Genomic DNA, 25,997 nt, shown 5'->3' on the forward strand with positions numbered 1-25,997 from the left:
TTGTATTAAAATTGAAATTGAGAAATGTTTAAAACACAATAATACACAAGCACACATTCCAATAGTCATCAGGGTGATGATATCATCACATGTCCCGTCCCTTCTGGGAAATTCCATTGTATACCTGTCTGACAAGGAAGGTGAGAAGAGCAAGTGACATCTTAGTATTGTGAAAATAGTTTGGGCTTTGAGACTCACCTGAAAAGGTCTCAGGGACTCCCAGGGACCACTGGGATCTCTGTTCTCAGCTGTCACCTCCCAACCCCCAGCTGCCAGGGACACATGATGGGCCCTAGTTCTGTGGGAGCTATTGCTGGGTGGTGGAGCTTTATTACTGTTATCGGTACTGATTTATCAAGCCCCTTTTTAAAAAGGAAGTTAATGGGTGCCAACACACCTGCGTGGGCCCTGCATTCCTGGAGGTGTCGTCACATCCTCTCTGTCCTCCCCCGGGGTGTGGCATCCCTCTTGGACTTTCCTTTCTAGAAGGGAGGCCTGGGCCCGAGCTTTCTGGATCTCCTAAGTGGAATGTGCTCTGAGGCCTGCGTCACAAGTGCGCCTGGGCTGTGTAAGGAAGGAATGTGGAAAATAGTCAGAATTTGATAAAGGTGGTGTGGAGGAGGGGAGCCCTTTCATTCCGAGACGGCTGTTCCGGGCACTCGTTTGTTCGCAGGGCCTGAAATTCAGCCTTTCTCAAGAAGTATGAAGCCCAGAGAAACAGGAGAAACAGAGAAGGGTTTATATTATTGTTTCTTTGGTTTGAAGACTGAACCCTAATCTCATTTCTCTCCATCCTCCCTCCCCACCCCCAAATCCTCAAGCTAAAGCTGATCAAGTCCTACGTGGGGGATGAAAAGCTAGTCCCAGGCCTGGGAGAATTAATACTCAGTGAGTTAGGGAGATAAGCAAAGTGAGTGGATGACACAGATTCTGTAAATTACAGGGTCACAAAATCATTAGTTGGGAATGATTATCACACCCACACACTGTCATATCTCCCCCCCCCAGCCCATCTCCACCCACTGAAAGAAGCTAGTGAGGGTTCCATTTCTGCTTTATCCCTCTTCCCAATACTTTCTGTCTTTAGTTCTTCTACAACTTAACACAACTCTTGTGTCTGTTTGAAATTTACCTTGTGAGGTGGAAAGAGCTTGTAATTTTCCACAATTCATTTTACTGATTTACATCTTGCATAACAATACTTATTTCTTTCCTTCCTCCTCTTAGGGGGGAAAAAAAGAGGTGGCAAGAAGTCACGTATAATGGTGGTGAGAATTTTTTCAAGAAGTTTCTCTTGCCAGCTCTTTTTCTCCTTGATCGCTCAAGTGCCAGTTTTGATGGAGCTGGTTAATAATTCTTTGAGAGAGAGGTGAAGTGTACATTTATGAATCTCAGACTACTCACCAAAGCATTTTAAGCCCTTTGCAGAGTTGGAATTAAGTCACATGATCCGTTTTCTGGTTAATAGCTTGTTACACTCACAGCTCGGGAAACGAATGAATTATCTCCTGTAGCCTGTAAGAAACTAAATGCCATTTTACTTAAAAACCCATCTTCATGGGAGGCAGCATGTGCCAGGCACTGTGCATGAGCCCTGCCCTTGAGGAGCTTGCTTTCTGACCTCTTCTCTCTCTGGGACTCAATTTCTCCATCTGTAAATGCAGACGGATGAGATCATCTTCACAATCCCTTCCAGCTCTTAACATTCTGTGTATCCCGGGGATAACGGAGATTGATCACTATTTCAATTAGTTCATACCAGGGATGAACTAGAATGAAAAGCGTAACCTTTCCATCAGGGTCAATAGGCAGGCAGCAGTCATCAGCTAAAATATTCCACTTCCTAGGACGTGTTGATGAAGATGGTGATAACTAACATTTATGAGGGTCCACCCTGGTGCTGGGAACTGTGCTAAGTGCCTTCCCCATGAACTATCTTATTTGCTTTTAAGGAGCATGGAAGAGCTTTATACTTGGAGGCCCTGAGGTCTTAATTTTTTTTAAGTGATAGCTGTTAATTTGAGCCCTTGCTCTGCCCCTTGCTGGCTGGGTGACCTTGACCCTGTTCGTTTAACTACTCAGAGCCTCAGATTCTCTCCTCAGATGAGAAACTATACATGAAACTGCTCTGCAAACCATCAGGTTCGGTGAGAACATTGGCAGTTATTATTTAGCACATAGTATTGCCTACCAAAGCCTTTGGTAGAATTTCAAGAAATTCTTTGAAATAAAACAGAAATGTGTAATAAACCATTCTTCTTTTTTTCTCACGGGGTGACCTTTTAGTGGCCACCTCTTAGAGAGGCCGAGAGGCAGCCTAGAGGAGTCCTTAAGAACGTGATTCCCAGATGCCTACCTTCACTCCTGCCTCTGGCATTTCCTACCTGTGCGACCTTGGGCAAGTTCTTAAGCTCTCTGAGCCTCGGTTTCCTCACCTGTAAAATCAGGATAATAGGAGCATTATTTGTCTTCATTCATGTACAAAGCACTTAGGATAGGACCCAGCACAGAGTAAGGACTCCTTAAATGTTACCTATTATTGTCATAATTGCTGTCTAATTATTTTTATTACCTACTGCCATAATAGAATTCATTAATGTAATAAGTATTTATTAAGCCTCAACTGTGTATACAATATGGTCCTTGGCATGGAGTTAAAGAGTAATTCAAAAAAAAAAAAAGAATGAAGGTTTGATTTCTACCATCTAGAACTTCACATAGACATTTGCTCAGCAAGCATCCTTGAATGCCTACTAAGGATCAGGCAGAGACAATACTATGAATATGATCAAGTTCTTGCCTCTAAGAATCCAGCGTCTAGCTGAGAAGTCAGACCCTTGGAGAGATGTCTTCTGGAAGCGATGTGCGGAGTAGGTGAGGGGGGAGGTTTGCCGGAGCTGACCAGCCTAGAGCTCACATCTGGCTCCATCACTAACCAGCTGTGGAACTGTGGGCACACATCTTCATCTCTCTGAAGACCACCTTCCTCAGGAGTGAAATGAAGATAGTGAGAATATCTACCTGTTTTGAATTAGTAAATATTTATTGAGTGTCTATTTTGTGCCAGATACTATTCTAGATGGTTAAAGATACAGTAGTAGCAAAGACATGACACAATCCCTGGCCTCCTGGAGCTGACTTTCCAGGGGAGGAGAGAGACAGAATACACAAGTTAATTAATTACAAAATATAGCGTGTTAGTGATAAGAGCTATGGAGAAAAATAAAGCCGGGAAGGGGGATGCGGAGGCCTAGGGAGCTTGCGGGTGGGGGGAGGTGTAGAAGGAAAAGGAAAATTTCAAATAGGGTGACAGGGGTGGCCTCTCAGGGACACTGGAGATGAAAAAGTGATCCTTGTGTTTCTCTGGCTGGTGGAGGCGGGGGGAGCTGAGGGTCATGGGACGCCTTCCAGGCCAAGGCTCAGCCTGGGTGTGATGATTAAAGGAGATAAAGCTCACTCCGTGCCTGGCACACAGCGAGTACTCAGAAGACACCAGCTGCTATTTTGAGCCATTACTCAGGGCTAAGGAAAGAGGAGGTGGGAGCGGAGAAGAGAGGATGACTAAGTCAGGCCTCGGAGGGTAGTCTGGAGTGTTTCACGGGTGAAGTGACTTTGGTTAGAGCCAGGGCAGAAGAATGAGTAGGAGTTTGCTAGAGGCACGGGGTGGGGGTGGGGGGGGAATAGGGCGGGGGAGGAGGCGTTCCAGGGAGAGGGAGCCTTGCAGCAGAGGTGTGGAGGCCGGGGGAGAGAAGGCGGTGTGTTCCCTGCGCCCTTGCGTGGGGCGTGGGTGTGTGCTAGGTGGCGGCCCTCTCTGGCCATGGGGGCTGGAGGAGGAGGTGGGAAGCGATGAGATGGGCCTCAAAGGCCACAGTGGGGAGTTTCTGCTTTCTCCAGCTGGTGCTGGGAGACTCCTAAAATCTTTAAAACTGGGCAATGAAAGAAACAGATTTGTGTTTTCATAAGCTCTCCGGAAGACGTAGGCACTGGGGCAGCGAATTTAATGAGTCTTGCAGGGAAGGGTGTCATTAAATGGCAAAATGAGCGGTGTAGCGTGTGGGACTTAGGGAGGGGGCGGGCCGTCCAGCCATCAGTTATTGATTCATTCAGCACATCTTTCTTGAGGCCCAGCTATGAGCCAGGCACCGGCTGGATGCGGGGGCCGAACTGGGGAATAAGACCATCTCTTTGCACGAGGGAGACAGATGATAAGCAAGTAAACCCAATTTTGGGGTGGGGGACACAAACGGGATTGCTTTACCGCCCAGGCAGGTGGCTGCGATGGGTGCAGATGCCAGGCAGGGCCTGCAGAGGGGAGAGCTCCCACAAAGTCAAGAGCTCACCCAGCCCAGCCCAGCCCGTGGGTCTGTATGACGGTGGACTTCATAGTGGCAGGTCTCGTGGTTCTTTAAGAGGGGCTGGACATTTTTATGTGAAACTTCCTGATTTTTAACTGCCGGCAAGTGATCAAAAAAAGTGCAGTGACTGAGGATAAGTGGAGCGTGTACGTGTGTTTGCGTGTGCGCTCACGCTCGCACATTCTGCTTAGGATGGGTTGTGGGAAAAGCTCTGAGGAGGGGCTAGTGAAGTATTATAAGGTGCTGGCTGGGGCGAGAGGGAAGAGCATGTGCTAGAAGGATCCAAGCAGGGAAAAGCTTGATGTGTTTGAGGAGTTAAACGGAAGCCATGGCTGGAGCTGGAGGAGTGAAGGAGAAGAATGGCTCTAAACGAGACTGAGGGTGAAAGGGGGGCAGGGTGGGTTGTGCAGGGTCTTCCAGACCATGATGACTTTGGATTTTCTTTCAGGTTCATTGAAAAACCATCTCTGAATCATTAGAAGTCATTCTAAGTTCCATGGCATCTGAATCTAGATCTAGGAGGGGGAGAATGAGGATAACATTCTCTTGGGTGATTATTAAAAATGCAGATTCCAAGGCCCCCTTCTGTGATCCCATTTCTGGAGGCCTGAAGTGGGGCCCAGGGAACCAGTAATTTTAACTATGGGGATTCATCCCCTCCAGTAAGTTTGGGAAATATTGAAACAGGCACTCAGGTGGCACTGCAGGTTTCTGACCTGGGAACCGGGAACTGGTATTTTCAGATGGATTTCAGGAAAGAGTTTGCAGGCAGGAAGACCGGTGAAGAGGCCCTTAACATTTGTCAGGACACAGGACTTGAAGGTCTGGACTTGGGTTGTGTAAGGGAACTGTGGTAGTTTTCTAGGGCTATTGTAACAAAGAACCACAAACCGGGCGGCTTAAAACAGCAGAAATTTGTTCTCTCCCAGTTCTGGAGGCTAGAAGTCCAAAATCAAGATGTCAGCACAGTGGGCTCCTTCCGGAGGCTCTGAGGGGAAATCTGTTCCAGGCCCCTCTCCTGGCTTCTGGTGGTGGCCAGAGATCACTGGCATTCCTGGGCTTGCAGGCCCGTCACCCCAGTCTCTGCCTCCATCATCATGTGGCATTTTCCTCCTTTTCACCTTTAAGTTAGGTGTTGCCTGAACGTTGATTGAGGAAGGTGAAGAGAGGGAAAAGACCACAGGATTTGTTGAAAAGCTGCCTACCTGACACATCATAAATTCTCTCGATGCTGGTCCTGGGAATGTAGAAACATTTGTTGGAGACTTTGGGGAATGCAGTGTCAGGAGAAGGCACATTGGAGGCCCCTACAGGTGGATAACGGGGAGAAGAGGACCATGGCAACACTTGATGCAGAATAAGATGGGTGCCGGAGATGCCCACCGATAACGACAGCTAAGACCGCGGAGCGTTGAAATGTGCAGGTGTGTTAAAGTGTGTACACATCTCTTCTCTTCTCATCTCAGGTGACCAGCTCATCCTGGTTGGCCCAGGACTTTTCCAGTTTTAACCCTGAGAGTCCCAGAAACCCCTCAGTCCCTGGCAAACCCTAATTCATCTTCACAAACATATATGGATTTAGGTACTGTTATCACCTTTATTTTACAGATGAGGAAACTGAGGAACAGAAAAGTTAAGTAACTTTCCCGGGGTCACACAGATCAGTGGCAGAACTGGTACTCAAATCCAAATTGTTGGATTCCAGAGTCTTCTAGTTTGCCTTTTATAGGGTCAGGTGAATGTCGGTGATGGATTTTAAAGTCTTTCTTCCTTGATGAAATACATCATTTTGTTTGGAGGCAGAAAGCCTGCCTGTGTCCTTTTCCCCCTTCCCCGAGACAATCCTACAGGTGAAAAGTCGGCTAAGAGTCAGGTTGCAAGACTTGCTGCCCTCTAGGAGCCTTCTAGAAACACGACAGTCTCCAGGGGGTGTGCCCCACGGCCCCAGCCTCTGATCAGAATTCCTCGTGGGATTTTTTTTCAGGGGGAGGGAGAGTGGGTCACTATGGAGAGGAGTTGCCAAAATGAAAATAAACCAGCAAACAACCCAACTTGTTAACGAGATCCAGTGACTTAGTCCTATTAAGTTCAATGTTAAGGAGAAGAGAACAAAATCATTTATAGAAACCTTTTTCTCCCTCAGGAGTTATTTAAGAACTGAACATTTTTTTTTTTTTAATTTAAAGGAATATGCCAAGGTTATGTAAAATTATACCAATGATGAAAGGGGCTACAGAACAACAACAAGGCCAGCCAAAGTCGATGCCCACAATCTTAGACTCTTGGGAGACACAGAGGCAAACAAGAACAAGGAAGCCAAGAGCGTGAGAGCGGGGTGATGGGGAGCGCAGCTGGAGAGCCTGGTTCCCTGCCCAGCTGCTGTCCCCGAGCTGGCAGAGCTGAGACAGGGGACCTCGCCCACTGAGTCTCGTCTCTAAGAGGGGATCCGGAGTAGCTACCTCAGAGTGTTGTGTTGAGAACTCCACCAGATTACAAATATGTCATTTAACGCTGTTTCTGGCACATGGCAGGTGTTGAATCAATAGTACCTGTTACTGCTCAGGACTCTTTTGGGTTCGCACTTTGGTCTGTGATTAGAAAAAGCCCCCAAGCTAGTGTCTGAGGGCTCACGCTGTGTCAGGCCTGAGCTAGGTATGTTACACACATTCTGATATTTAATCCTCACATTAACTTAGGTAATATTATTATTCCGCTTGTAGATGTGGAGACTGAGGTGGAGGGGGGAGGAGAAATGGTTTGCTTGAAAGATTTACACAGAGAGGGAGGGATTAGGACCCAGGTCTATTCTTTTTTTTTTTTTTTTTTTAACACCCACAGGTCTATTCTGACTCTGTTTTCTATGATACAAGTTTACAGGGAAAAATACCACCCCCCCCCCAAAAAAAAAGCAGATGCCATTTTTCTAGTTCCAGGTGTCCTTAAGTATAAAGAAGATCTGTCTGTTTCAGGAAAGTGCCAGTGGGGAATTTTTAAATGGAGCAAGGTGTGCCCAGCAGCCTTCCTGATTGGGGAGTTTTTGCTTATGTGCAGAGGCAAAATTTTCAGGCTCTAGGTGTTTCCCACACAGTTGAAGGGCTTAAGGCAGACTTGACCCAGGGCTGAACCCTGCTTACTCCCCAGTTCATCACCCCGAGGTGAATGTGCCCTAAAGCCTCCACTTAGTTCCTTAAAATAGGATCCTGTGCACACAGTCTGTGTTTCCTGTTACTCCTTCAGGATGGTAAGGAGATGGTTATCTCCGTTACTAACCTCATCTGACTTTTGTAGTCATGATCAGTGAATGTAACTTTTTATTTGTATGTGGGCCTTGCTGGTGGGTCAGTTCCATGACTTGGGGGGAAAAGGTCTCCCAGCTCCATCTTTTTTTTTTTTTTTAAATTAATAGATTTTACTTTTTTTTTTTTTTTTAATTAATAGACTTTTACTTTTTTTTTTTTTTTAAGTATTTATTTATTTATTTATGGCTGTGTTGGGTCTTCGTTTCTGTGTGAGGGCTTTCTCTAGTTGTGGCAAGCGGGGCCACTCTTCATCGCGGTGCGCGGGCCTCTCACTGTCGTGGACTCTCTTGTTGCGGAGCACGGGCTCCAGACGCGCAGGCTCAGTAGTTGTGGCTCACGGGCCCAGCTGCTCCGCGGCACGTGGGATCTTCCCAGACCAGGGCTCGAACCCGTGTCCCCTGCATTGGCAGGCAAACTCTCAACCACTGCGCCACCAGGGAAGCCCCCAGCTCCATCTTTAAAATCAGGAGAGTGAACGCACAGTGATGCTCATCTCGAGTCTGGCCATGAAGTCCTAAGCCTTCACCCTTTGCGTGGCCCTAAATGAGACACCCCCATCCCAGCCGTTTTACTTTCTGTGGCTTCCTCTTTGTCACTCCTACCGTCCATCATTCGGTGATTTGCTCATTCATACAGCAAACTTGGAGAGCCTGCCACCGTTTGGACATCTGTCTTCCCTCCAGGGACCCAGTGCTATTCAAACAAGAGTACTGAAGGACCCGTTTTTCAAAACTTTCCCAATTGTCATGGATGGACGCTTTTGTAAAAATAGAATAAAAATGAACTACCAGGGACTTCCCTGGTGGCTCAGTGGTTAAGAATCCGCCTGCCAATGCAAGGGACATGGGTTCGAGCCCTGGTCCGGGAAGATCCCACATGCCGCGGAGCAACTAAGCCCGTGCACCACAACTACTGAAGCCCGCACGCCTGGAGCCCGTGCTCCGCAACAAGAGAAGCCACCGCAATGAGAAGCCCGTGCACCGCAATGAAGAGTAGCCCCCGCTCGCGGCAACTAGAGAAAGCCCACGTGCAGCAACAAAGACCCAACTCAGCCAAAAATAAATAAATAAAAAAATTAAAAATATATATTTAAAATAAATAAATAAAAGTCAAGCATTTTGTGATAGCCCTTATATGTGGAATCTAAAAAGTACAACAAACTAGTGATTATCATATAAAAGAAGCAGACTCACAGATATAGGGAACAAACTAGTGGTTACCAGTGGGGAGGGTAGAGAGGGGCAATATAGGGGACGGAGAGTGGGAGGTACAAACTAACAGGTATAAGATAGGCTCAAGGATGTATTGTACAACACGGGGAATAGAGCCAATATTTTGTAATAAGTGTAAATGGAAAGTAACCTTTAAAAATTGAATAAAAATAAAAATTTTTTTAAAGTCAAGCATTTTTTAGGGGGAAAAAGTCTCCCTTTTACCCTGCCTTCTAGGTCTTTTATTATACACACACAAATACAGCAATGGGCTCAGACCATACCATAAATTTAAAATATATATATTTTTACAAATCTTGCTTTCTTCACTCAACAACATATCATGGTGATACTTCCACTTACATACCATCCCCATTCCTTTTTCCTGGCTGTATTTAGGCTGTGTATAGGTAAGCCATGACTTATTTAGGCAGTCTTGTGATGGTGGACGTTTAGGACATGATTACTCAGAGTGTTGCAGTGAACATCCTGTGTGTATGTCCTGTGCACTGATGTGTGTATTTCTCTAGGATAGATTCCAACAAATTCATCAGTGGGTGTGCACGTTTGAAACGTAGGTACTGCCAAGATTGTCCTCCTGAAAGACAGGACCCGTCATCATCAGATTTCAGAGTTGGAAAATGTGCTGTTGAAGTTGTCCCTCCTTTTGCCAATCAAAAGGCTGAAAGGGGGAAGAGTTTGATCTAGGTCACATGTGACTTAAGAGAGAGCCAAGAACACAGCCTCCTGACTCTCTTTCCAGTGAGGTTCCAGGTTTTTATCAACTTCTAACAGCCCAATGGCCATTTACCTTGATTGGGGGCGTGTCCTGCACAGAACCAGGAATGAAAGCTTTGAATACTTATGTTCATGTCAAATTTGAACCTCGGTCCTTAAGATTGTGTCTTAAGGCTCTTAAGAAAGGGACTGTGGGGACTTCCCTGGCGGTCCAGTGGTTAAGACTGCACTTCCAGTGCAGGGGATGTGGGTTCGACCCTTGGTTGGGGAACTAAGATCCCGCCCGCATGCCGCTCAGTGAGGCCAAAGAATAAATTAAGAAAAAAAAAGAAAGAAAGGGGCTGTGACTTGGGGTGCCTTTGCAGCCCCTCTAGGAGGAACATCTGATTCCCATATGACCAAATCACCCTTGTCATGCACGGGGAGAGAACTTGGCCTCCAAGCTTAGCTCTGCTCTGACTTTGTGATTTGGGGCATGGTACCTAGGCCTCTCTGTGCCTCAGTTTCCCCATCTTGGAAGGAGTAAACCCTCTCACAGAGTAATCGTGATGACAAAATCAGAATAACGCATGGAAAAGGCTTGGGAGGCTCCCACAAAATGTTGGTTTCCTCCTCCTCTCCTTGTATCCTTCCCTTGTGGAGTTTAAAAGGATCAGGATTTGCGGTTGAGGCATCCAACAGAGGGCACTCACTGTCTGAGCTGGAAGTGGGATTCTTCTCTGCACAGAGACGAGCATTAGTAAGACGCTCCAGTGGTGCTAATTTATTCCCAGAGTTTAGATTTAATTAAGGTCAGAGTCATTTTTACTTATCATTGCTGAGTTGTCCTGAAGAGGTTATTTAAGGACTAGGAGTGGCCACATCCCCAAATTCCACGGACACTCCCTTTAATCTAATGCCTCTCTGAACTCCCCGTTTCCTAAATATCATCATCTGTCTTCACTTCTCTGTCTTCCGTGTAACCTATCTCTGTTAACGGCATCGCTATCTCTTGGGCCATCTAGGACCATAACTTTATTTTGGACTCTCTGTCTCCCTCATTCCCTGTATCCCTGATTCAAAATATCTAACACACTGGTCCTTCTCTGTTGCCATGCAGCAGCGCCCAGGGGGCAGACCTTCACGACCTCCTGCCAGGACCACACTCCACATCCAGGCAGGTCTGGGAAGCCTCAATCTGAGCGCTGCAGCCAGAGCTGTCTGATCTGCCTCTCTGGAGCTGGGGGTGGGGGGACTGGGTGACCCCCATCCCCTCCGTTAGCATAACATTCAGGGCTGGGCAGGGCCCGGTGGCCCCAACCCTCACCTTCGGCTGCCATTTATGGAGAGCTGACTGTAAAGCTAAGGCATTTATAGGCCTGGTGTCATTTAATTCTCAGGAGATAGGAAATATTATTACCCCCTGTTTATGGACAAGGAAACTGGGAGCCAGCAGAGTGTAGAGACTTGCTAAAGGTCACAAAGCCAGGAAGTGGTGACGCTGGGATTTCAAGCCCTATGTGTCTTAACTGTGTTTCCCAACAGTGGTCCTAATACTGTCCAGGGGTGTGTTAAGAGGGTCCCTTGGGAATTCCCTGGCAGTCCAGTGGTTAAGACTCTGTGCTCTCACTGCTAAGGGCCTGGGTTCAATCCCTGGTCCAGGGACTAAGATCTCACAAGGCACGTGGCAAGGCCAAAAAAATAAAGAATAAAATAAAATGGTACCTTGAAATGTCAAAAATGGCAATGGTTCCTGGCTAATTTCTACTTTAAAAAGATGAGTGGAGTCATTATTTTTAAATTTCCCTTAAAACACCTGGCAGTGTAGGACTTTTGTTAGTCCAGGAAAAAATGAGCCTGAGTGTGACTCGGCCACTTGCTTTTTTTTTTTTAATTTAATTTAATTTATTTATTTTTATACAGCACGTTCTTATTAGTGATCTATTTTATACATATTAGTGTGTACATGTCAATCCCAATCTCCCAGTTCATCCCACCGCCACCCCGCCCCCTTTTTTCCCCCCTTGTCGGACACTTGCTTGGTTTCAGTGATGCTTCTTGAGGACCGTGCGGTCACACGGTATTAAATTGCTTTAATTCTTAGACTATATTGCCTCATTTATACCCTAGCAGAACCCTGATGTTGTAATCTGATAAATTAATGAAAAGCCATGTTACTGAAAAACCAACATTAAAAAGAAAAATTTAGCAATGATTCTATACACATCTGTACTTTCTTAGTTAGTGGAGCAGTGCTTACAAATTAAAACCTGAAAAAAATCTCTCCTCACCTCTTAGAAACAAACACAAAAATTTCAAAAAAAGAAAAAAACTTTGAAAAACACAAAATGCAAGGATTTTAAGAGAAGTAAAGTTCAACAACAGGTGGCTGTTAGGACCATGGTCCTTTGACTAGAAAATAAGCTTCATGAAGTCAGGGACCATGTCTTTTACTGCTGGGTTACCAGTTCCCGGCACATAGGAGACCGTCAGGAAATGTTTGTTGAGTGAATGAACGTCCATGGTACAGTTGCACCCAGGATAAAATGTAAATTTCCGGACTTGGTCCCTTTAGAAAGAACTGAACAATGACCAAGATTTTCTGCTCTTTATAGTTTGTGGTACTCTCATCGTCTCATTTGATTCTTACAATCACCTGTGCAGTAGTGTTTTCAGAAGTGGCTGGGAGAGGTGAAATACTGGGTTCAAGGTCCCACAGTAAGGGAGAGGGGCCAGGTCTTTTGAGTCTAAATCCAGTTCTCTTCCCACTATCCTCCACCCTCAGCAGGTCGAAGGAGATCAGAGATTGGTGACTAAATTAAGCAAGGTTTAGATTCCTCCTCTGTGGAGTGGAAGTTTTGATTGGCATCCATGTCTACTCTGTCCTTGGACCTCTCTCTTCTATGACTCCTTCCCCCGGTGACATCATCTAATGTCATGGCTTTAAATACCACCTATGTGCTGATGGCCTTCACATGGATATCTCCTGCCCCAAACTCTCTCCTGAACTCCTTATATGTGTACTTAGTTTCCTCCTTGGCTCCATTATTTATGTCTACTAGGCATCTCACACTAACATGGTCCAAACTGAACTCTTGATCTCTCCACTCCCCTTCTCATCAAGAATCTTCTTCCATCTCAGCAGATGGCAGCCCCATTCTTGAACTTGTGTCTTCCAGATGACTTCCATTGGCATTATCCTTGACTCCTCTGCTTCTCTCATACCCCATATCCAGTCCTACTGACTTGATCGCCAAAATATATCCAGTATCCAACTGCTTCTCACCACCTCCATACCGTCTACCCTAGACCAAGTCACTGTCATCTCTCGCTTGGACTATTGCAGTAGCCTCCAATTTGGTTTCTCTGCTTCTGCCCCTGCTTCTCTACAGTCTGTTTTCTATACTAAGCCAGAAGGATCCCAGAAGTCCTAGGATCACTCTTGCTCCTCAAACAGGCTCGCTCTGATTGTCCCAGATTGCACAAATACTCAGGTGGAAAGCAAGCTGGTGGCTACACTGTCCCAATTCATTTTCCTCCCTTTTAGAAGTCTCATCCATCTCCAACTAGGTTTGTTGGCACTGGGTCTTAAATTCTGATAATTGTATCTTATATCCCTGTCACCTCCCTCCTGCCCCACCTCTTTCCCTTTAAAAATATTTCAAGACTTTCTCTATGGCTGTTAAAACCATAAGGTAAAGATTCAAGTATATATTTAAAAATGCATTACATAAAAGAACTGATTATATCTCAACAACTGGAATCCAAACAGAATGAAACAAAAATTCAGCAAATATGTATTTGTTCTTGTTACTTATTGCTCAGAGCAAAGCCAGGGAGTTTAAGTGGCAGAAAGAACACATGTCTCCTGTTTAATATTAGGCAGCTGTCATCACCCCCTTGATACAGCGTTCACAGGTTATGGTTTGTCTGGCACTGAAATATACACACCCTACCTCCCTACATAGAGGTGTCAGGAGTCTTCAGTCATCTCCTATGCTATGGTGGATTACGTTTTCCAAACAATGAGCACAATTTCTCCCTTAAGGAAACTTGTTATCGAAAGATTCGAGGGATTGGAATGTGTAATACAAAACAGACATGCAGAGAAGAATGAGTTTTATGGCGCAGGAAGAGAAGAACTGACTTTATTGGCTATAAAATGAAGTCCACATGCTACAAGTTGGCCTGAACCCACCTTGTGCATCATTTTTTTCAAATCGACCTAAGGTTAAAAACCAGTCAGCCCTTTTATAGCTGGGGGACTTTAGGGATAAGCCCCTTAGACCTCTCTTAGATAAGCCCCTTAGAACCTGTCTCCTATGAAGAGGGGCTAGTGCCTGCCAGGGAAATTGTGAGAAACGGGAGGACACACTGGCCAGTATCAGCATGTTCTGGGTTGGATGCAGGAGAGTCATGTCCCGTTAGGCAGAATTATCACTTAGTTATTGTCTCCCTTAGGAGATGAAGTATGGTTCAAGGAGATGCATGTGGGCGTCAGGTTGACAAGGAGTGGACTCCTGAGGATAAGCTTGATGTATCAGCTTAATGGACTAAGGGATGCCCAGATAGCTGGTGAAACATTCTTTCTGGGCGTGACTCTGAGGGTGTTTCTGGAAGAGATTAGCATATGAATCAGTCATCTGAGTAAAGGTAAAGAAGATCACCCTCACCAATGCTAATGGCAATCTGTTGAGGCCTGAATACAACAATAAGGCAAAGGAAGGGCAAATTTGTCCTCCTTATTTGAGCAGGAACACCCGTCTTCTCTTGCCCTTGGTCATTGGTGCTCCTGGTTCTCTGGCCTTCAGATTCGGACTGAGAGACACACCATCAGTTGCCCTGTCCTCAGGCATTTGGACTCGGGCTGAATTACATCACCAGCTTTCCTGGTTCTCCATTACAGAGGACAGATAGAGGGACTTCCTGGTCTCTATAATTTCATAAACCAATTGCTATAATAAATCTCCTCGTGTGTGTGGGTGTATGTGTGTGTGTGTGTGTATACATATATATATATGTATGTATGTGTGTGTGTGTGTGTGTGTATATATATATATATATATATATATATATATATAAAATTTGTAAGTATCCTGTTGGTTCTGTTTCTCTGGAGAACCGTGACTAATGCATTACCATCATTTTTGTTTCCCTTCTGACCGGGCTCCACAAAACCTCATCAAACCTGGGCACTGCTGGCCTCCATACCTTTGCTTATGTGATCCCTTCTTCCCAGCAGGCTTTTAGAACCTTTGCCTGCCCTAAACCAACTGCAAAGTTTCTCACAAAGGCCGCCTCTTCCAAAACGTCTTCCCAGATGCCACCAGTCAGAAGCAATTTGTCCCGGCTCATCTCCTCAAGCATGATTGTACCTCTGTGATGGCCGTTCTATAAGACAGCTGTCAACATGGCGGTCTTGCAGCATCCCTGAGGGGTGGGGGAAGCCTCCTCAACTTGCTCAGGTCCGAGGCCAGGTGGGGCTCCAGATACCTGGCTCTTCATCACCTTCAAAGCCGTCGATCTTTGCCCATCTCCAGCCCACTGTTCACAGAGCTCTTTCTCAAATGCAAACCTACATTATCATGGTGATGCCTAAAACCTTCAGTGGCTCTCATCAGTCTGAGGTTGAAGACTCGGGGTCATGATGCCTTGAATGGGGTGACCCTGTCTATCTCTGCAGCTTCATCTTTTTGTTTTGTTTGAGATATAATTCAAATGCCATAAAATTCACTCCTTTTAAGTGTACAGTTCAGTTTTTTTTTAAACTAAATTAACAGAATTGTACAATTATCACCACCGTTTAATTCCAGAATATTTTCGTCACCCTCCAAGGAAACCCCTAGACCTATTAGCAGTCACTTTCCAGTACCTCCTCAGCCCCAGCCTCTGGCAACCACGAATCTTCTTTCTGTCTCTATGGAGTTGCCTATTCCGGACATTTCATATAAATGAAATCATACAATATGTGGCTTTTTGGGTCTGGCTTCTTTCCCTTAGCATAAGGTTTTCAAGGTTCATCGACATCATAGCATGTATCAGTATTTCATTCCTTTCTATGGCTGAATAATATTCCACCATATGAATATACCACTTTTTTGTTTATGCATTTGCCAGTTGATGGGCATTTTGGCTGTTTCTCGTTTTTGGCTAATATGAATAATGCTGCTGCGAACATCTGTGTTCAAGTTTTTGTCTCAACAATATATTTCCATTTCTTCTGGGTATACGCCTAGGAGTGGAAGTGCTCATTCAGATGACACTCCATGTTTCACTTTTGAGGAACCACCAGACTGTACCACCTCACATCCCTCCAGCAGCATCTGGGGGTTCTGGTTTCCCCCCATCCTCCTCTAGCCTCATCTGGTACCACACTGCTCCTGGGTCTCTGGGCTCTAACCCCATACTTCCTGTTAGATCTTACATCAGCCTGACTCCCTGTCCCACTGCAAGAGGAGAGTCGTAAAGGTGCCTGTGGTTCTAACCTCATCAGACCCAGTGGCTCATTGTCTACCCTGAAATGAAATTCACAAATAGTATAACTTACCTACTCATATACTGAAAACATGTACATGTACTTCTCAAACTCTAAGACAAAGGAGAATAAGTAGAAAGTAATCTATAAGAAAATCATATGTATTTTAATGTTGGAAGTCCTGATGAAGTAGCCAGGGGCTTGAACCAAACAGGTAGAACCTCTGTGAAGGTGACAGCTGCACATGCAGGTAGGTCTAGGTGTGGGGTGTTGGCCACTCGGGCACCACGAGCATGTCGAGCGGAGTTGCTGCCAGTGCTAATACTCCAGAAGAGTGACCAGTGTGAACCCCCAAGCAAAGTCCAGTCCAGCCTTCTCTCAACATACATGGTCCCTGCATTCCAGGAAAATTCAGTACATATTACAACCATGCCAAAACTATTCTGTGTTTAAATGTAAAATAGAGTTGGGTTCTAGGTTAACCTAACTGCTCCTGGTAAGAACCACTGCCATGGGCTTCCCTGGTGTCGCAGTGGTTAAGAATCCACCTGCCAATGCAGGGGACACGGGTTCGAGCCCTGGTCCGGGAAGATCCCACATGCCGTGGAGCAACTAAGCCCCTGTGCCACAACTACTGAGCCTGAGCTCCAGAACCCGTGAGCCACAACTACTGAGCCCGTGAGCCACAACTACTGAAGCCCGTGGAGCAACTAAGCCCATGCGCCTAGAGCCTGTGCTCCACAAGAGAAGCCACCACATTGAGAAGCCCCCGCACCGCAATGAAGAGTATCCCCCCGCTCGCCGCAGCTAGAGAAAGCCTGCGTGAAGACCCAACGCAGCCAAAAATAAACAAATAAATAAAATAATTAAAAAAAAAAAAAAAAAAAGAACCACTGTCATATGCTCTTCCCTCGGCCTGGAATATTCTTCCCCTCCTTTTTGGCCAGGCACTTCACCTATTCTTTCAAGTCTCAATTTGAAAGGTGCTTTCTGGGAATTCCCTGGCCGTCCAGTGGTTAGGACTCCATGCTCTCACTGCCGAGGGCCCAGGTTCGATCCCTGGTCTGGGAACTAAGATCCCACAGCCATGCGGTGCGGCCAAAACAATAAAAAAAGAAGAAGGTGCTTCCTCAAGTAAATCTTTCTGGCCTCTTCTCACCAAACTAGTTCAGTATTTAATACCGTTTGCAGTCACACGTTTATGTGGTTTCCTTTCATTAACTCCACCTCCCAGCTCGACTCCCGACCCCATGAGGTCTGGATTTGTGACTTTCCTATCATTGTATTCCCAGCCCTTAACGTAATGCCTGGTATGCAAATATTTGCTGCACGAATACAATAGTGCTTTTGTCTATCTCCTTTGTTGTCCCGGGAGTTCTTAGAAGACATTAGTGTGCCAGATTTATCTGTGTCCCTAGTGCTAAAGATAGTTCTTTCTTTTATGTGGAAAACAGTGGTCAAATATTTAATGAGCAAATAAAAGCAAAAGCACAGTTGGGCTCCCAACGTCCTAATGAATTAGCTAGGGACAGGGTAAGAGGCGTTTGGGTAAATCCTCCAGAAAGTGCTGTCATCCTGGGTCGTGCTGGAATCCTTTTTATAGCTGTGGTTTCAATAGAGGACCTTCGTTTTAACTGTGTTAACAATGATTTGAGCTCTAGCCGCTGTGTAACAAACCACCCCAAACCTTAGTGGCTTCCTTTAACAGAGAGCTGGTTGTGTCTTTTGATTCTGTGGGTTGGCCATCTGGGTAGTTCTGCTGGCCTCTCTTGGGCTCACTCGTGTGACCACAGTCATCTGACAACTTGACAGGGACCGGAGGGTCCACGTGGCCGCACTCACGCACTCAGCAGTGGTCTGGCTGTCAGCTTGGGTGCCATGGTTCCCATCAACGTGGACTTCCGTCTTCTAGGAGGCTAACCCAGTCCTCTTCACCATTGTGGTCTTGAGGTTCCAAGAAAGTGAAAGCAAAGACAGAAGGTGTAAGGTGAAGACTGCTTCCAAAGCGGGAGGGCCGTCACTTCCTCCTCGATCTGCTGGTCAATGCACGTCACAGATTCACGTGGCTATAGCGGGCATCAGCTCCTTGCAGGGGGCAGTGGATCCAGGCGGCACGTTCACGGGGATGCTTATTATAATAATCCACCATGGCAACCTCTCTAGAGGATACTCTTCTAGTTCCTCGTTCTGGAATCCAAAGGGCAGCTCTGGGTCTTTCTTGTGAATGGAGGGTCCTCTGGGACCCTGAGTCTCCCCTCCAAACGTGGCGTCTTCTTGTCTGGGCCTGGAGATAGAGTTGGAGAAGGTGGAGGAGATTAGGTTGGATGTGTTCTCTTCCAGATTTTGTTTGGTTTCATTTGGGGAGCAGGATCTCAATTTTGCTTTGGTTAAGTCATGATCTCATTTTATTTTTCCGCCATTTGCCTTGCTTCTTTTCCAACTCAACTGCAATAAAGAGTCGAGTTAATGGAACATTCTGGCTAGTTCAGCAGATTTTACTACAAAAGGACCTCAGGGCTGAGAGAGTTGATTCTAGAGCAAGACTCCTTGAGTTAGAATCCTGGCTCTATCAATTACCTGCTGTGAGACCTTGGGAAAGTGACTTCACCTTCCTGGGCCTCGGTTTCCTCCGCTTAATGTGGGGATCATGAGGCCGAGGGCGGTGGTTGTGAGGATGGAGTGAGGTCGTCAGTGCAAATCACTTAGAGCAGGCACAGCACAGTCACCACCCCAGACAACTGGGGAAGAGCCAGATCAGGGCATTTGCACACAGGTCAGGCAGATGGTCTATGGCTTCTGCCATAGGTGTTTCTCTTGCGGTGGGGGGGGGGGGGGGTACAGATGGGGATGGGAAAGGAGAAGGTGGCTTCACTAAAAAGCGGTTTGCAGTCTCTCTTAGTATATCCGTGAGACAGGAAAGCCTCCATGTGTGGTTACTTTTGCACATAACTGCCTCTCATTGCAGCCCTATTACGAGGTATTTGTGCTTTCAGTATAAATTATAAATCTAAACACATGCAGGGTTTGTTTTCCCCCCAAAGCAGATTCCAACCAGCATGAAACCAGCCAATCCAAATAAACTGTGCGCTTAAGTCCATTGTTTCCAGCAACATGTAAACTGTTGGGTTGTAAAGAATTGCTTTGAAGAAGGCGCCCCATTAGTGCTTGAAGCATCAGGGTTCAATTTAGGCTGCGCATTTTTTGAAGAGTTTACTAGAAATTTGTGGCAAAGAAAGACACGCATTGGGGTGGGTGGAGGGGAAAGGGTTTTTATCAAATTATACAAGATGCATTAAGAGGATGTTGTCATAAAAGCACAAAATAAAGCCACAACCCTGAACTCCAGGAGAAATGCAGAATTCCTCGGCTGGGGAAGTCATTCTGGGAATGCAAAGATCGCTTCCAATGTTATGTTTGTAAGGAAATGACAGTCACCAAGTGGAGAATGTCAGGTCCTCTGAGAAACCCTGTGGGCACTCACGTGCAGAACGCTATTTACTTAACTGGAGTTGGTTCGGAAAATATTTGACTCTGGAGGGTCCCTAAGGGAGCATGGAGGGCATCTGGGATTTTCCTTCAGGTCAAGACTTGGCCTTTGCTAATCCCCCCAACTGATAAGGCTCCCAGATTTCAGGGCAGATTCATTCCTCCGCTGAACCAAGGTTTATGGCCCAGCCTGAGGCCAGAGGGGGGACCTGTCATTCCAAATGCTTCCCCAGCTCCACAGAGCCAGCCTCTATCTGACGAATCAGTTGTTTGTCACTGTGGAGCAGAGGTGCAAAGAACGGGACCCTGAGTCAAGATGGCAGTGGAGGAGAAGCTTGGCAATGACGGATCAGGATATTTATCTCCAGGAAGAATCCAGCAATTGGATGTTCTCTTCGGTGCTGAAGGGTTGATAAAGGAGGGGAGTTTTGATCCTACTACCTGTAGGAAAATGATGGATTTTACCAACTGGGATGAATTTCCTCCCATCAAGCTCACCCCCATGCCTTCCTGAATGGGAGACCCCTTCGCCATCCAGACTTTGTTCCTTGTATCTGCAGGAGGCTGGGGGTTTGGAAAAAGCTCAGCTGGGAGTAAGGCCACTGGGTTCCAGTCGGGCTTTTCCATGAAAATTAGACAATGACTTAATCCAGCCATCATTTATCAAGCACCTGCTCTGCTCTGGGCACTGAGTTTGCAATGGTGCACGTGGCAGTCGTGGTCTTTCCTCTCAGGTGGAGAAGGATGAGGAAACAGCAATCCTGTGGGATGATGATGGCAACCACATCTATTTAATAGGAGCCAACTGCGTGCCAGGCAGGGTCTTCGCACTTTACATATAATGTCTCAGTGCTTCTCAACTTTAACGTCCATATGAATCACTTTGGGATCCTGTGAATCTGGTTCAGAAGGTCGGGGGTGAGGCCTGGGACTCTGTACTAACAAGCATCCCAGGTGATGCCCCATCTGCTGGCCCATAGACTGAGCAACAAGTTATTGTTTCATCTCATCTTCACAACAACCCAATGAGGCTCTATAGTTACTCCCGTTTTACAGATGAGGAGATGGAGAGGTCAAGTGACTTGCCCAAGGTCATTCAGTTGGGAAGAAGAGGAGTCAGGATTGGGCGCCGGGGCCTGTGTGCTTACACAGTTTTGCCACAATGAGACAGCAAGTCTGCCCAGGAGAGGGTCTCCACACCAGAGTGGGGGTTCGGAGAAAGCTTTGGAGAATGTGGTTCCTTAGTGGGCTCCAACAGGGTAAGGGTTAAGGTCTTAAACAGGTAAAAGCCAGGAGGGCGTGGGAGATGGCCAAGGGGAGAGAGTTCTGCTGGGGGAACCATGGGAGAGAGCCAGGCACATTAGAAGGACGAGGGGGCAAAGCAGGAGAGGGGTAGAGTCCCAGGCTCTGCAGGGCCCCCAAGGCTGCGGGTTTGGCCTTCCCCCAGGGCCAGAGAACAGAGGTTCTCTAGAAGGAGTACGTAATCTTTCTGTTTACTCATCCTTCCCTGCTGACACACTTCCCTGGGGCATCCTCTTCATTCTCGAAGGCGGGGGAGGAAGGGCCCTCCCTCACTGCCCCACCCACCTGGCCCTTACTACCTGGGCTGAAATTAGCACTTGGCATTGTAGGTTTCTGTTTACATGCCTGTCTCCCACTAGAACATTTCCTCCTTCTTCATCTCTGTCCCCGAAATCCCCAGCCTGGCACGTGGGATGATAACACCGGCCCTGCCAACGTCACAGGATGCTGTGAGGGGTAGAGATGGGGAAATGGTTTGAAAGTGTTACGAATGCTATGCTGTTGGAAGTTGTGTGCCTGTGAGGGCGGCAGAGAAGGTTCTGTGGGCGACAGGGAGTGAGTGTGGCCACACAGGGACTTGTGAGGGTCCTTTGGAGTCGCCACAGATCTCCCCGCCAGGCCACCTCTTAGCCTAGTTTCCCTCAAAGGCCAGCAACTCAGCACCACCTTGACAATTTGGCTACACTCATTTGCCACCTGGGCTCTTATGTACTAAATATTTTTCTTTACATTGATTTACTTTCTCTCCCAACTGTTTGTTTCAACAAATTTCAAACCTGCAGCAAAGTTGGAAGAATACCTTCAAGAACCCCCAGGATAGGACTTCCCTGGTGGCGCAGTGGTTAAGAATCCGCCTGCCAATGCAGGGGACACGGGTTCAATCCTTGGTCTGGGAAGATCCCACATGCCTCTGAGCAACTAAGCCCGTGCGCCACAACTACTGAGCCTGTGCGCCACAACTACTGAGCCTGTGCGCCGCAAGGTAGAGTAGCCCCCCATCGCCACAACTAGAGAAAGCCTGTGAGCAGCAACAAAGACCCAATGCAGCCAAAAAACAAATAAAATTTAAAAAAAGAACCCCCGTATCCCTCTCACCCAGACACACCAATTGTCAACATTTTGCCACATTTGCTGTCTCTCTGTTTCTCTCCGTACATACAGTTAAAGAAAAGCAACATGCAACCACAAATAACAAGTGTTGGCGAGCATGTGGAGGAAAGGGAACCCTCGTGCACTGTTGGTGGGAAGGTAAATTGGTGCAGCCACTATGGAAAACAGCATGGAGTTTCTTCAAAAACTGAAAATAGAGTTACCATATGATCCAGCAGTCTCACTGCTGGGTATGTATCAGAAGAAAACGAAAACACTAGTTCAAAAAGATATGTGCACACCCAGGTTCATAGCAGCATTATTTACAATAGCCAAGATATGGACGCAGCCTAAGTTTCCATCAACAGATGAATGGATAAAGAAGATGTGGTATATATATACACACACACACACACACACACACATAAACGTACACATACACACACATACATATAAACACACACAATGGAATGAAAAGAATGAAATTCTGCCATTGGCAACAACATGGATGGACCTAGAGAGTATTATGCTTAGTGAAATAAGTCAGGCAAAGAGAGGCAAATACTCTACATTATCACTTATACGTGGAATCTAAAAATTGAAACAAACGAATGTATATAGTAAAATAGATACAGACTCACAGATACAGAAAACAAACTAGTGGTTACCAGTGGGGAGAGGGAAGGGGGGAAGGGGCAAGATAGGGTAGGGGATTAAGAGATACAAACGACTATGTATAAAATAGATAAGCAACAAGGATATGTTATACAGCACGAGGAAATATAGCCATTGTTTTATAATAACTTTAAATGGAGTATAATCTATAAAAATATTGAATCACTATGTTGTATACCTGAAACTAATATAATATTGTAAATCAACTCTACCTCGATTAAAAAAAACAAAGAACAGCAACAACAAAAAAAAACCATGGACTTATTTTTTTTCTGGGTCCATTAAACATAGTTAAATAAACTTTCAATTTTATTTACTTATTTTTCTTTCAGTTTTATTGAGATATAACCGACATACAGCACTGTATAAGTTTAAGGTGTACAGCATAATGATGTGACTTACATACGTCATGAAATAATTACTGCAATAACTCCAGTGAGCATTCATCATCTCATATAGGTACAAAATAAAGGAAAAAGAAAGATGTTCTCCTTGTGATGAGAACTCTTAGGAGTCACCCTCCTAACAACTTTCACATATAATGAACAGCAGTGTTGATTATATTAACTGTGTTGTGCATTACATCCCTAGTACTTATTTATCTTATAACCGGAAGTTTGTACCTTTGACTACCTTCATCCAATTCCCCCCTCCCCCAAACCCCCGCCTCTGGTAACCACAAATCTGATCTCCTTTTCTATGAGTTTGTTTTGAACAATTGACCTACAACACTATGTTAGTTCCTGTTACACAACATAGTGATTCGATATTTCTACACATTACAAAATGATCACCACTAAACTTTCAATCTTGGAATAGTTTGAAACTTACAGAAAAGTGGCAAAGATGGTACAGGGAACTCTACATACCCTGCACCCAATTTCTAATTGTCCCTCTTGTTGTCATCTTACATTGCTATGGTACATTTGTCACAACTAATGACCCAATATTGAGGCATCATCATTAACTAAACTCTGTGCCTTATTAAGGTTTTGTTAGATTTTCCCTTAGCTGATGGATTCCCTTTTAAACTTAAAAAAATTACAAATAGGAAAGTGGAAGACAGTGGAAAACCGTGATCACTTGCCAAACAGGATTCTAGCTGGATGCTGTGGGCTGCTGGTTGACCTAAGCCTGAGGCCTGCTTTCTCTTTGTCAGAAAGAGAGATTAGTAGATGGTAGAGGTGTTAAAGACAGATTAGCACAAAGCTGAGACTCTGTCCCAGGCCAAATGGGATGGGAAGAGAATTGTCACAGGAGTAAAATGACGTTCCCACTCTAGGAGCAGTGCTGTTCAGTGCCCAGTCTGTGTGTCACCCAAAGTCATCTTGGGCACCGACCCTACGTGAGCCCCGCTTTGGGAACTGCATGCTCTGCCATATCCTCAGACGGCTGGAAACACCAAGTCTGAGACTGCCCGCCTCCAAAGCTGGGGCTCCTTTCTGCCCTGGAGGACGAGCTGGAGGGGCTGGTGCCCCCACTGGCTTGGGGCTCTGAGAAGCATCACTTGTCTTCTCCACAGTAACTCCCCAGCCGAATTCCCAAAGCCCGCAGGCACTGGACAAGTGAGGGAATTCTGGCGAATTCCATCACATCACAGCACATGCGAAGCACCTTGTGTGGAGTACCAGGCTCGCCTGCCTGTTGTGCCTGTGAGATGTGGTCGTGCACTTGGTCGGTGAGCAGGAGGGAAACGGCTGAAATGAAGCTGTGCTTCTCGGCAGCCCTTTTCTTGGCATGAAGTCTGAACTTGTTCACTCCTTTAAAACGCTTCAAAATGGTTTTCATGTTTTATAAGTTAGAGGAGGTGACATTGCTTCCTGAAACCAAGCCATCACTTTCCAGTACTTTGCTTTCAAATATAGATCTGCTGGCCTCCTTTCCCAGGAGACCTAAGCCCACTCCGGAGTAACTTTGACAGCTCCCTGGCTCTTAAGGAATTTCACTCAGTGGAAAGTCACTTTCGGCTCTGGGTCCCAACACCTGACTAGAGGTGATCAAACTGGAGTGTTTGTAGAACTCCTGGGTTCACTCCTCAGGACTGCTGTTCAGTTCTCAGCTGACAGATTATAGAATTCTTTGAGCTAGTCCAAGAAGGCAAACGGGGGGATGAAATTTTCTCCGAGTATGGGGTGCAATGTCACTGGTGAAGGAAGCTGGTTGAGAATCAAGGTAATAGATGAATCCATTTTCACTTTTCAGAATGAAGCTGCTACAGGTAAGAGCACCACCCTTAAACTTCTGCCTCCCCCACTTCCCAGAAGTAACGGCTCAGTGTGGTTTATATCTTTCCAGACTATTTTCCTGGCTTTATGTGTTTCCATAGCATTTCATTTTATGTGTGTATAAGGGCGGAGGGTTACACAATCAGGATGATATTGAATGTATCATTCTGACCCTCTTTTCACTCAACAATAATATGTCTTAGAGACCCATCTCCATTGTTACATACAGATGCAGCTCACCCTCTAAATCCCTGCCTGGGATAGTACGATTCTTTCATATTCTGTTTAACCAGTCATTTTTTTGATGGATATTTATTTCCAATGTTGCCAGTGATAAACCTTTTTTTTTTTTTTTTTTTTTTTTAAGCAAACCTCTATGTGCATGCCACCTTGTGGACGTGCATTAAGTGATGTTCTGGGTGGCAGCTTAAGCTCATTTCTGGTTTTTAAAGGTCTTGCCAAATTACCCTTCGGAGTATGTGTGTTTGTGGTTGTGGGGAGGGGTGTCAGTTTCTCTTCTTTGGGGATGTTTACTCCTGGTTTCTTGTCTGCAGTGGCTGCAGGGTGGCAGGGAGCCAAGGGGCAGCAGAGAGAAATTTATCCCTAGGTGTTACAGGCTGGGAGGCACCATGGCTGGGGGGTGGGCTCTGCGTGGTGGCGATGAATGGGGCCTTTGTTCCTGGGTCCATCCCTGAGCAGAATCCGAAAGCCGAGAGCCGAGATGTGCCGAGGTGACCAAAGGAGCAGTGCGTCGTGTCTGGGCTCCACCCTTGACTGGGAGACACCGTCAAGTTCATAGGAGTTCTACACACCCATGTAATGGGGGTTGGGCGGCGGGGCAAACCCTGAAATAATTAGGTTGTAAAGAAAGAAAAGAGGCAGTAAAAGAAGCTGACCACTAGCTGTAAAGATGTAAAGGGAAAAGGCCAAGCTAATTTACATCCCAGGAGAAGTGGGAGGTGCAGAGAGGGCTTGGGGGGAACCAGGACCAGAGGAAGGGTTGTAAGGAGGACCGGATCTGGGACAGAGGCAGGGAACAGATGGGAAAGAGGGAAGAAAGGAGGGAAAGGAGAAAGAGTGAGGTGGGGGACCCGAAAGTGGCAAGGTAAGAAGAGGGAGAAGAGGGCGGGGGAGGGAGGGGGAGGCTGGGTCCCGTCTGTTTG

The sequence above is a fragment of the Balaenoptera ricei genome, chromosome 15 (genome assembly GCF_028023285.1).
Source record: "Balaenoptera ricei isolate mBalRic1 chromosome 15, mBalRic1.hap2, whole genome shotgun sequence".
NCBI lineage: Eukaryota > Metazoa > Chordata > Mammalia > Artiodactyla > Balaenopteridae > Balaenoptera > Balaenoptera ricei.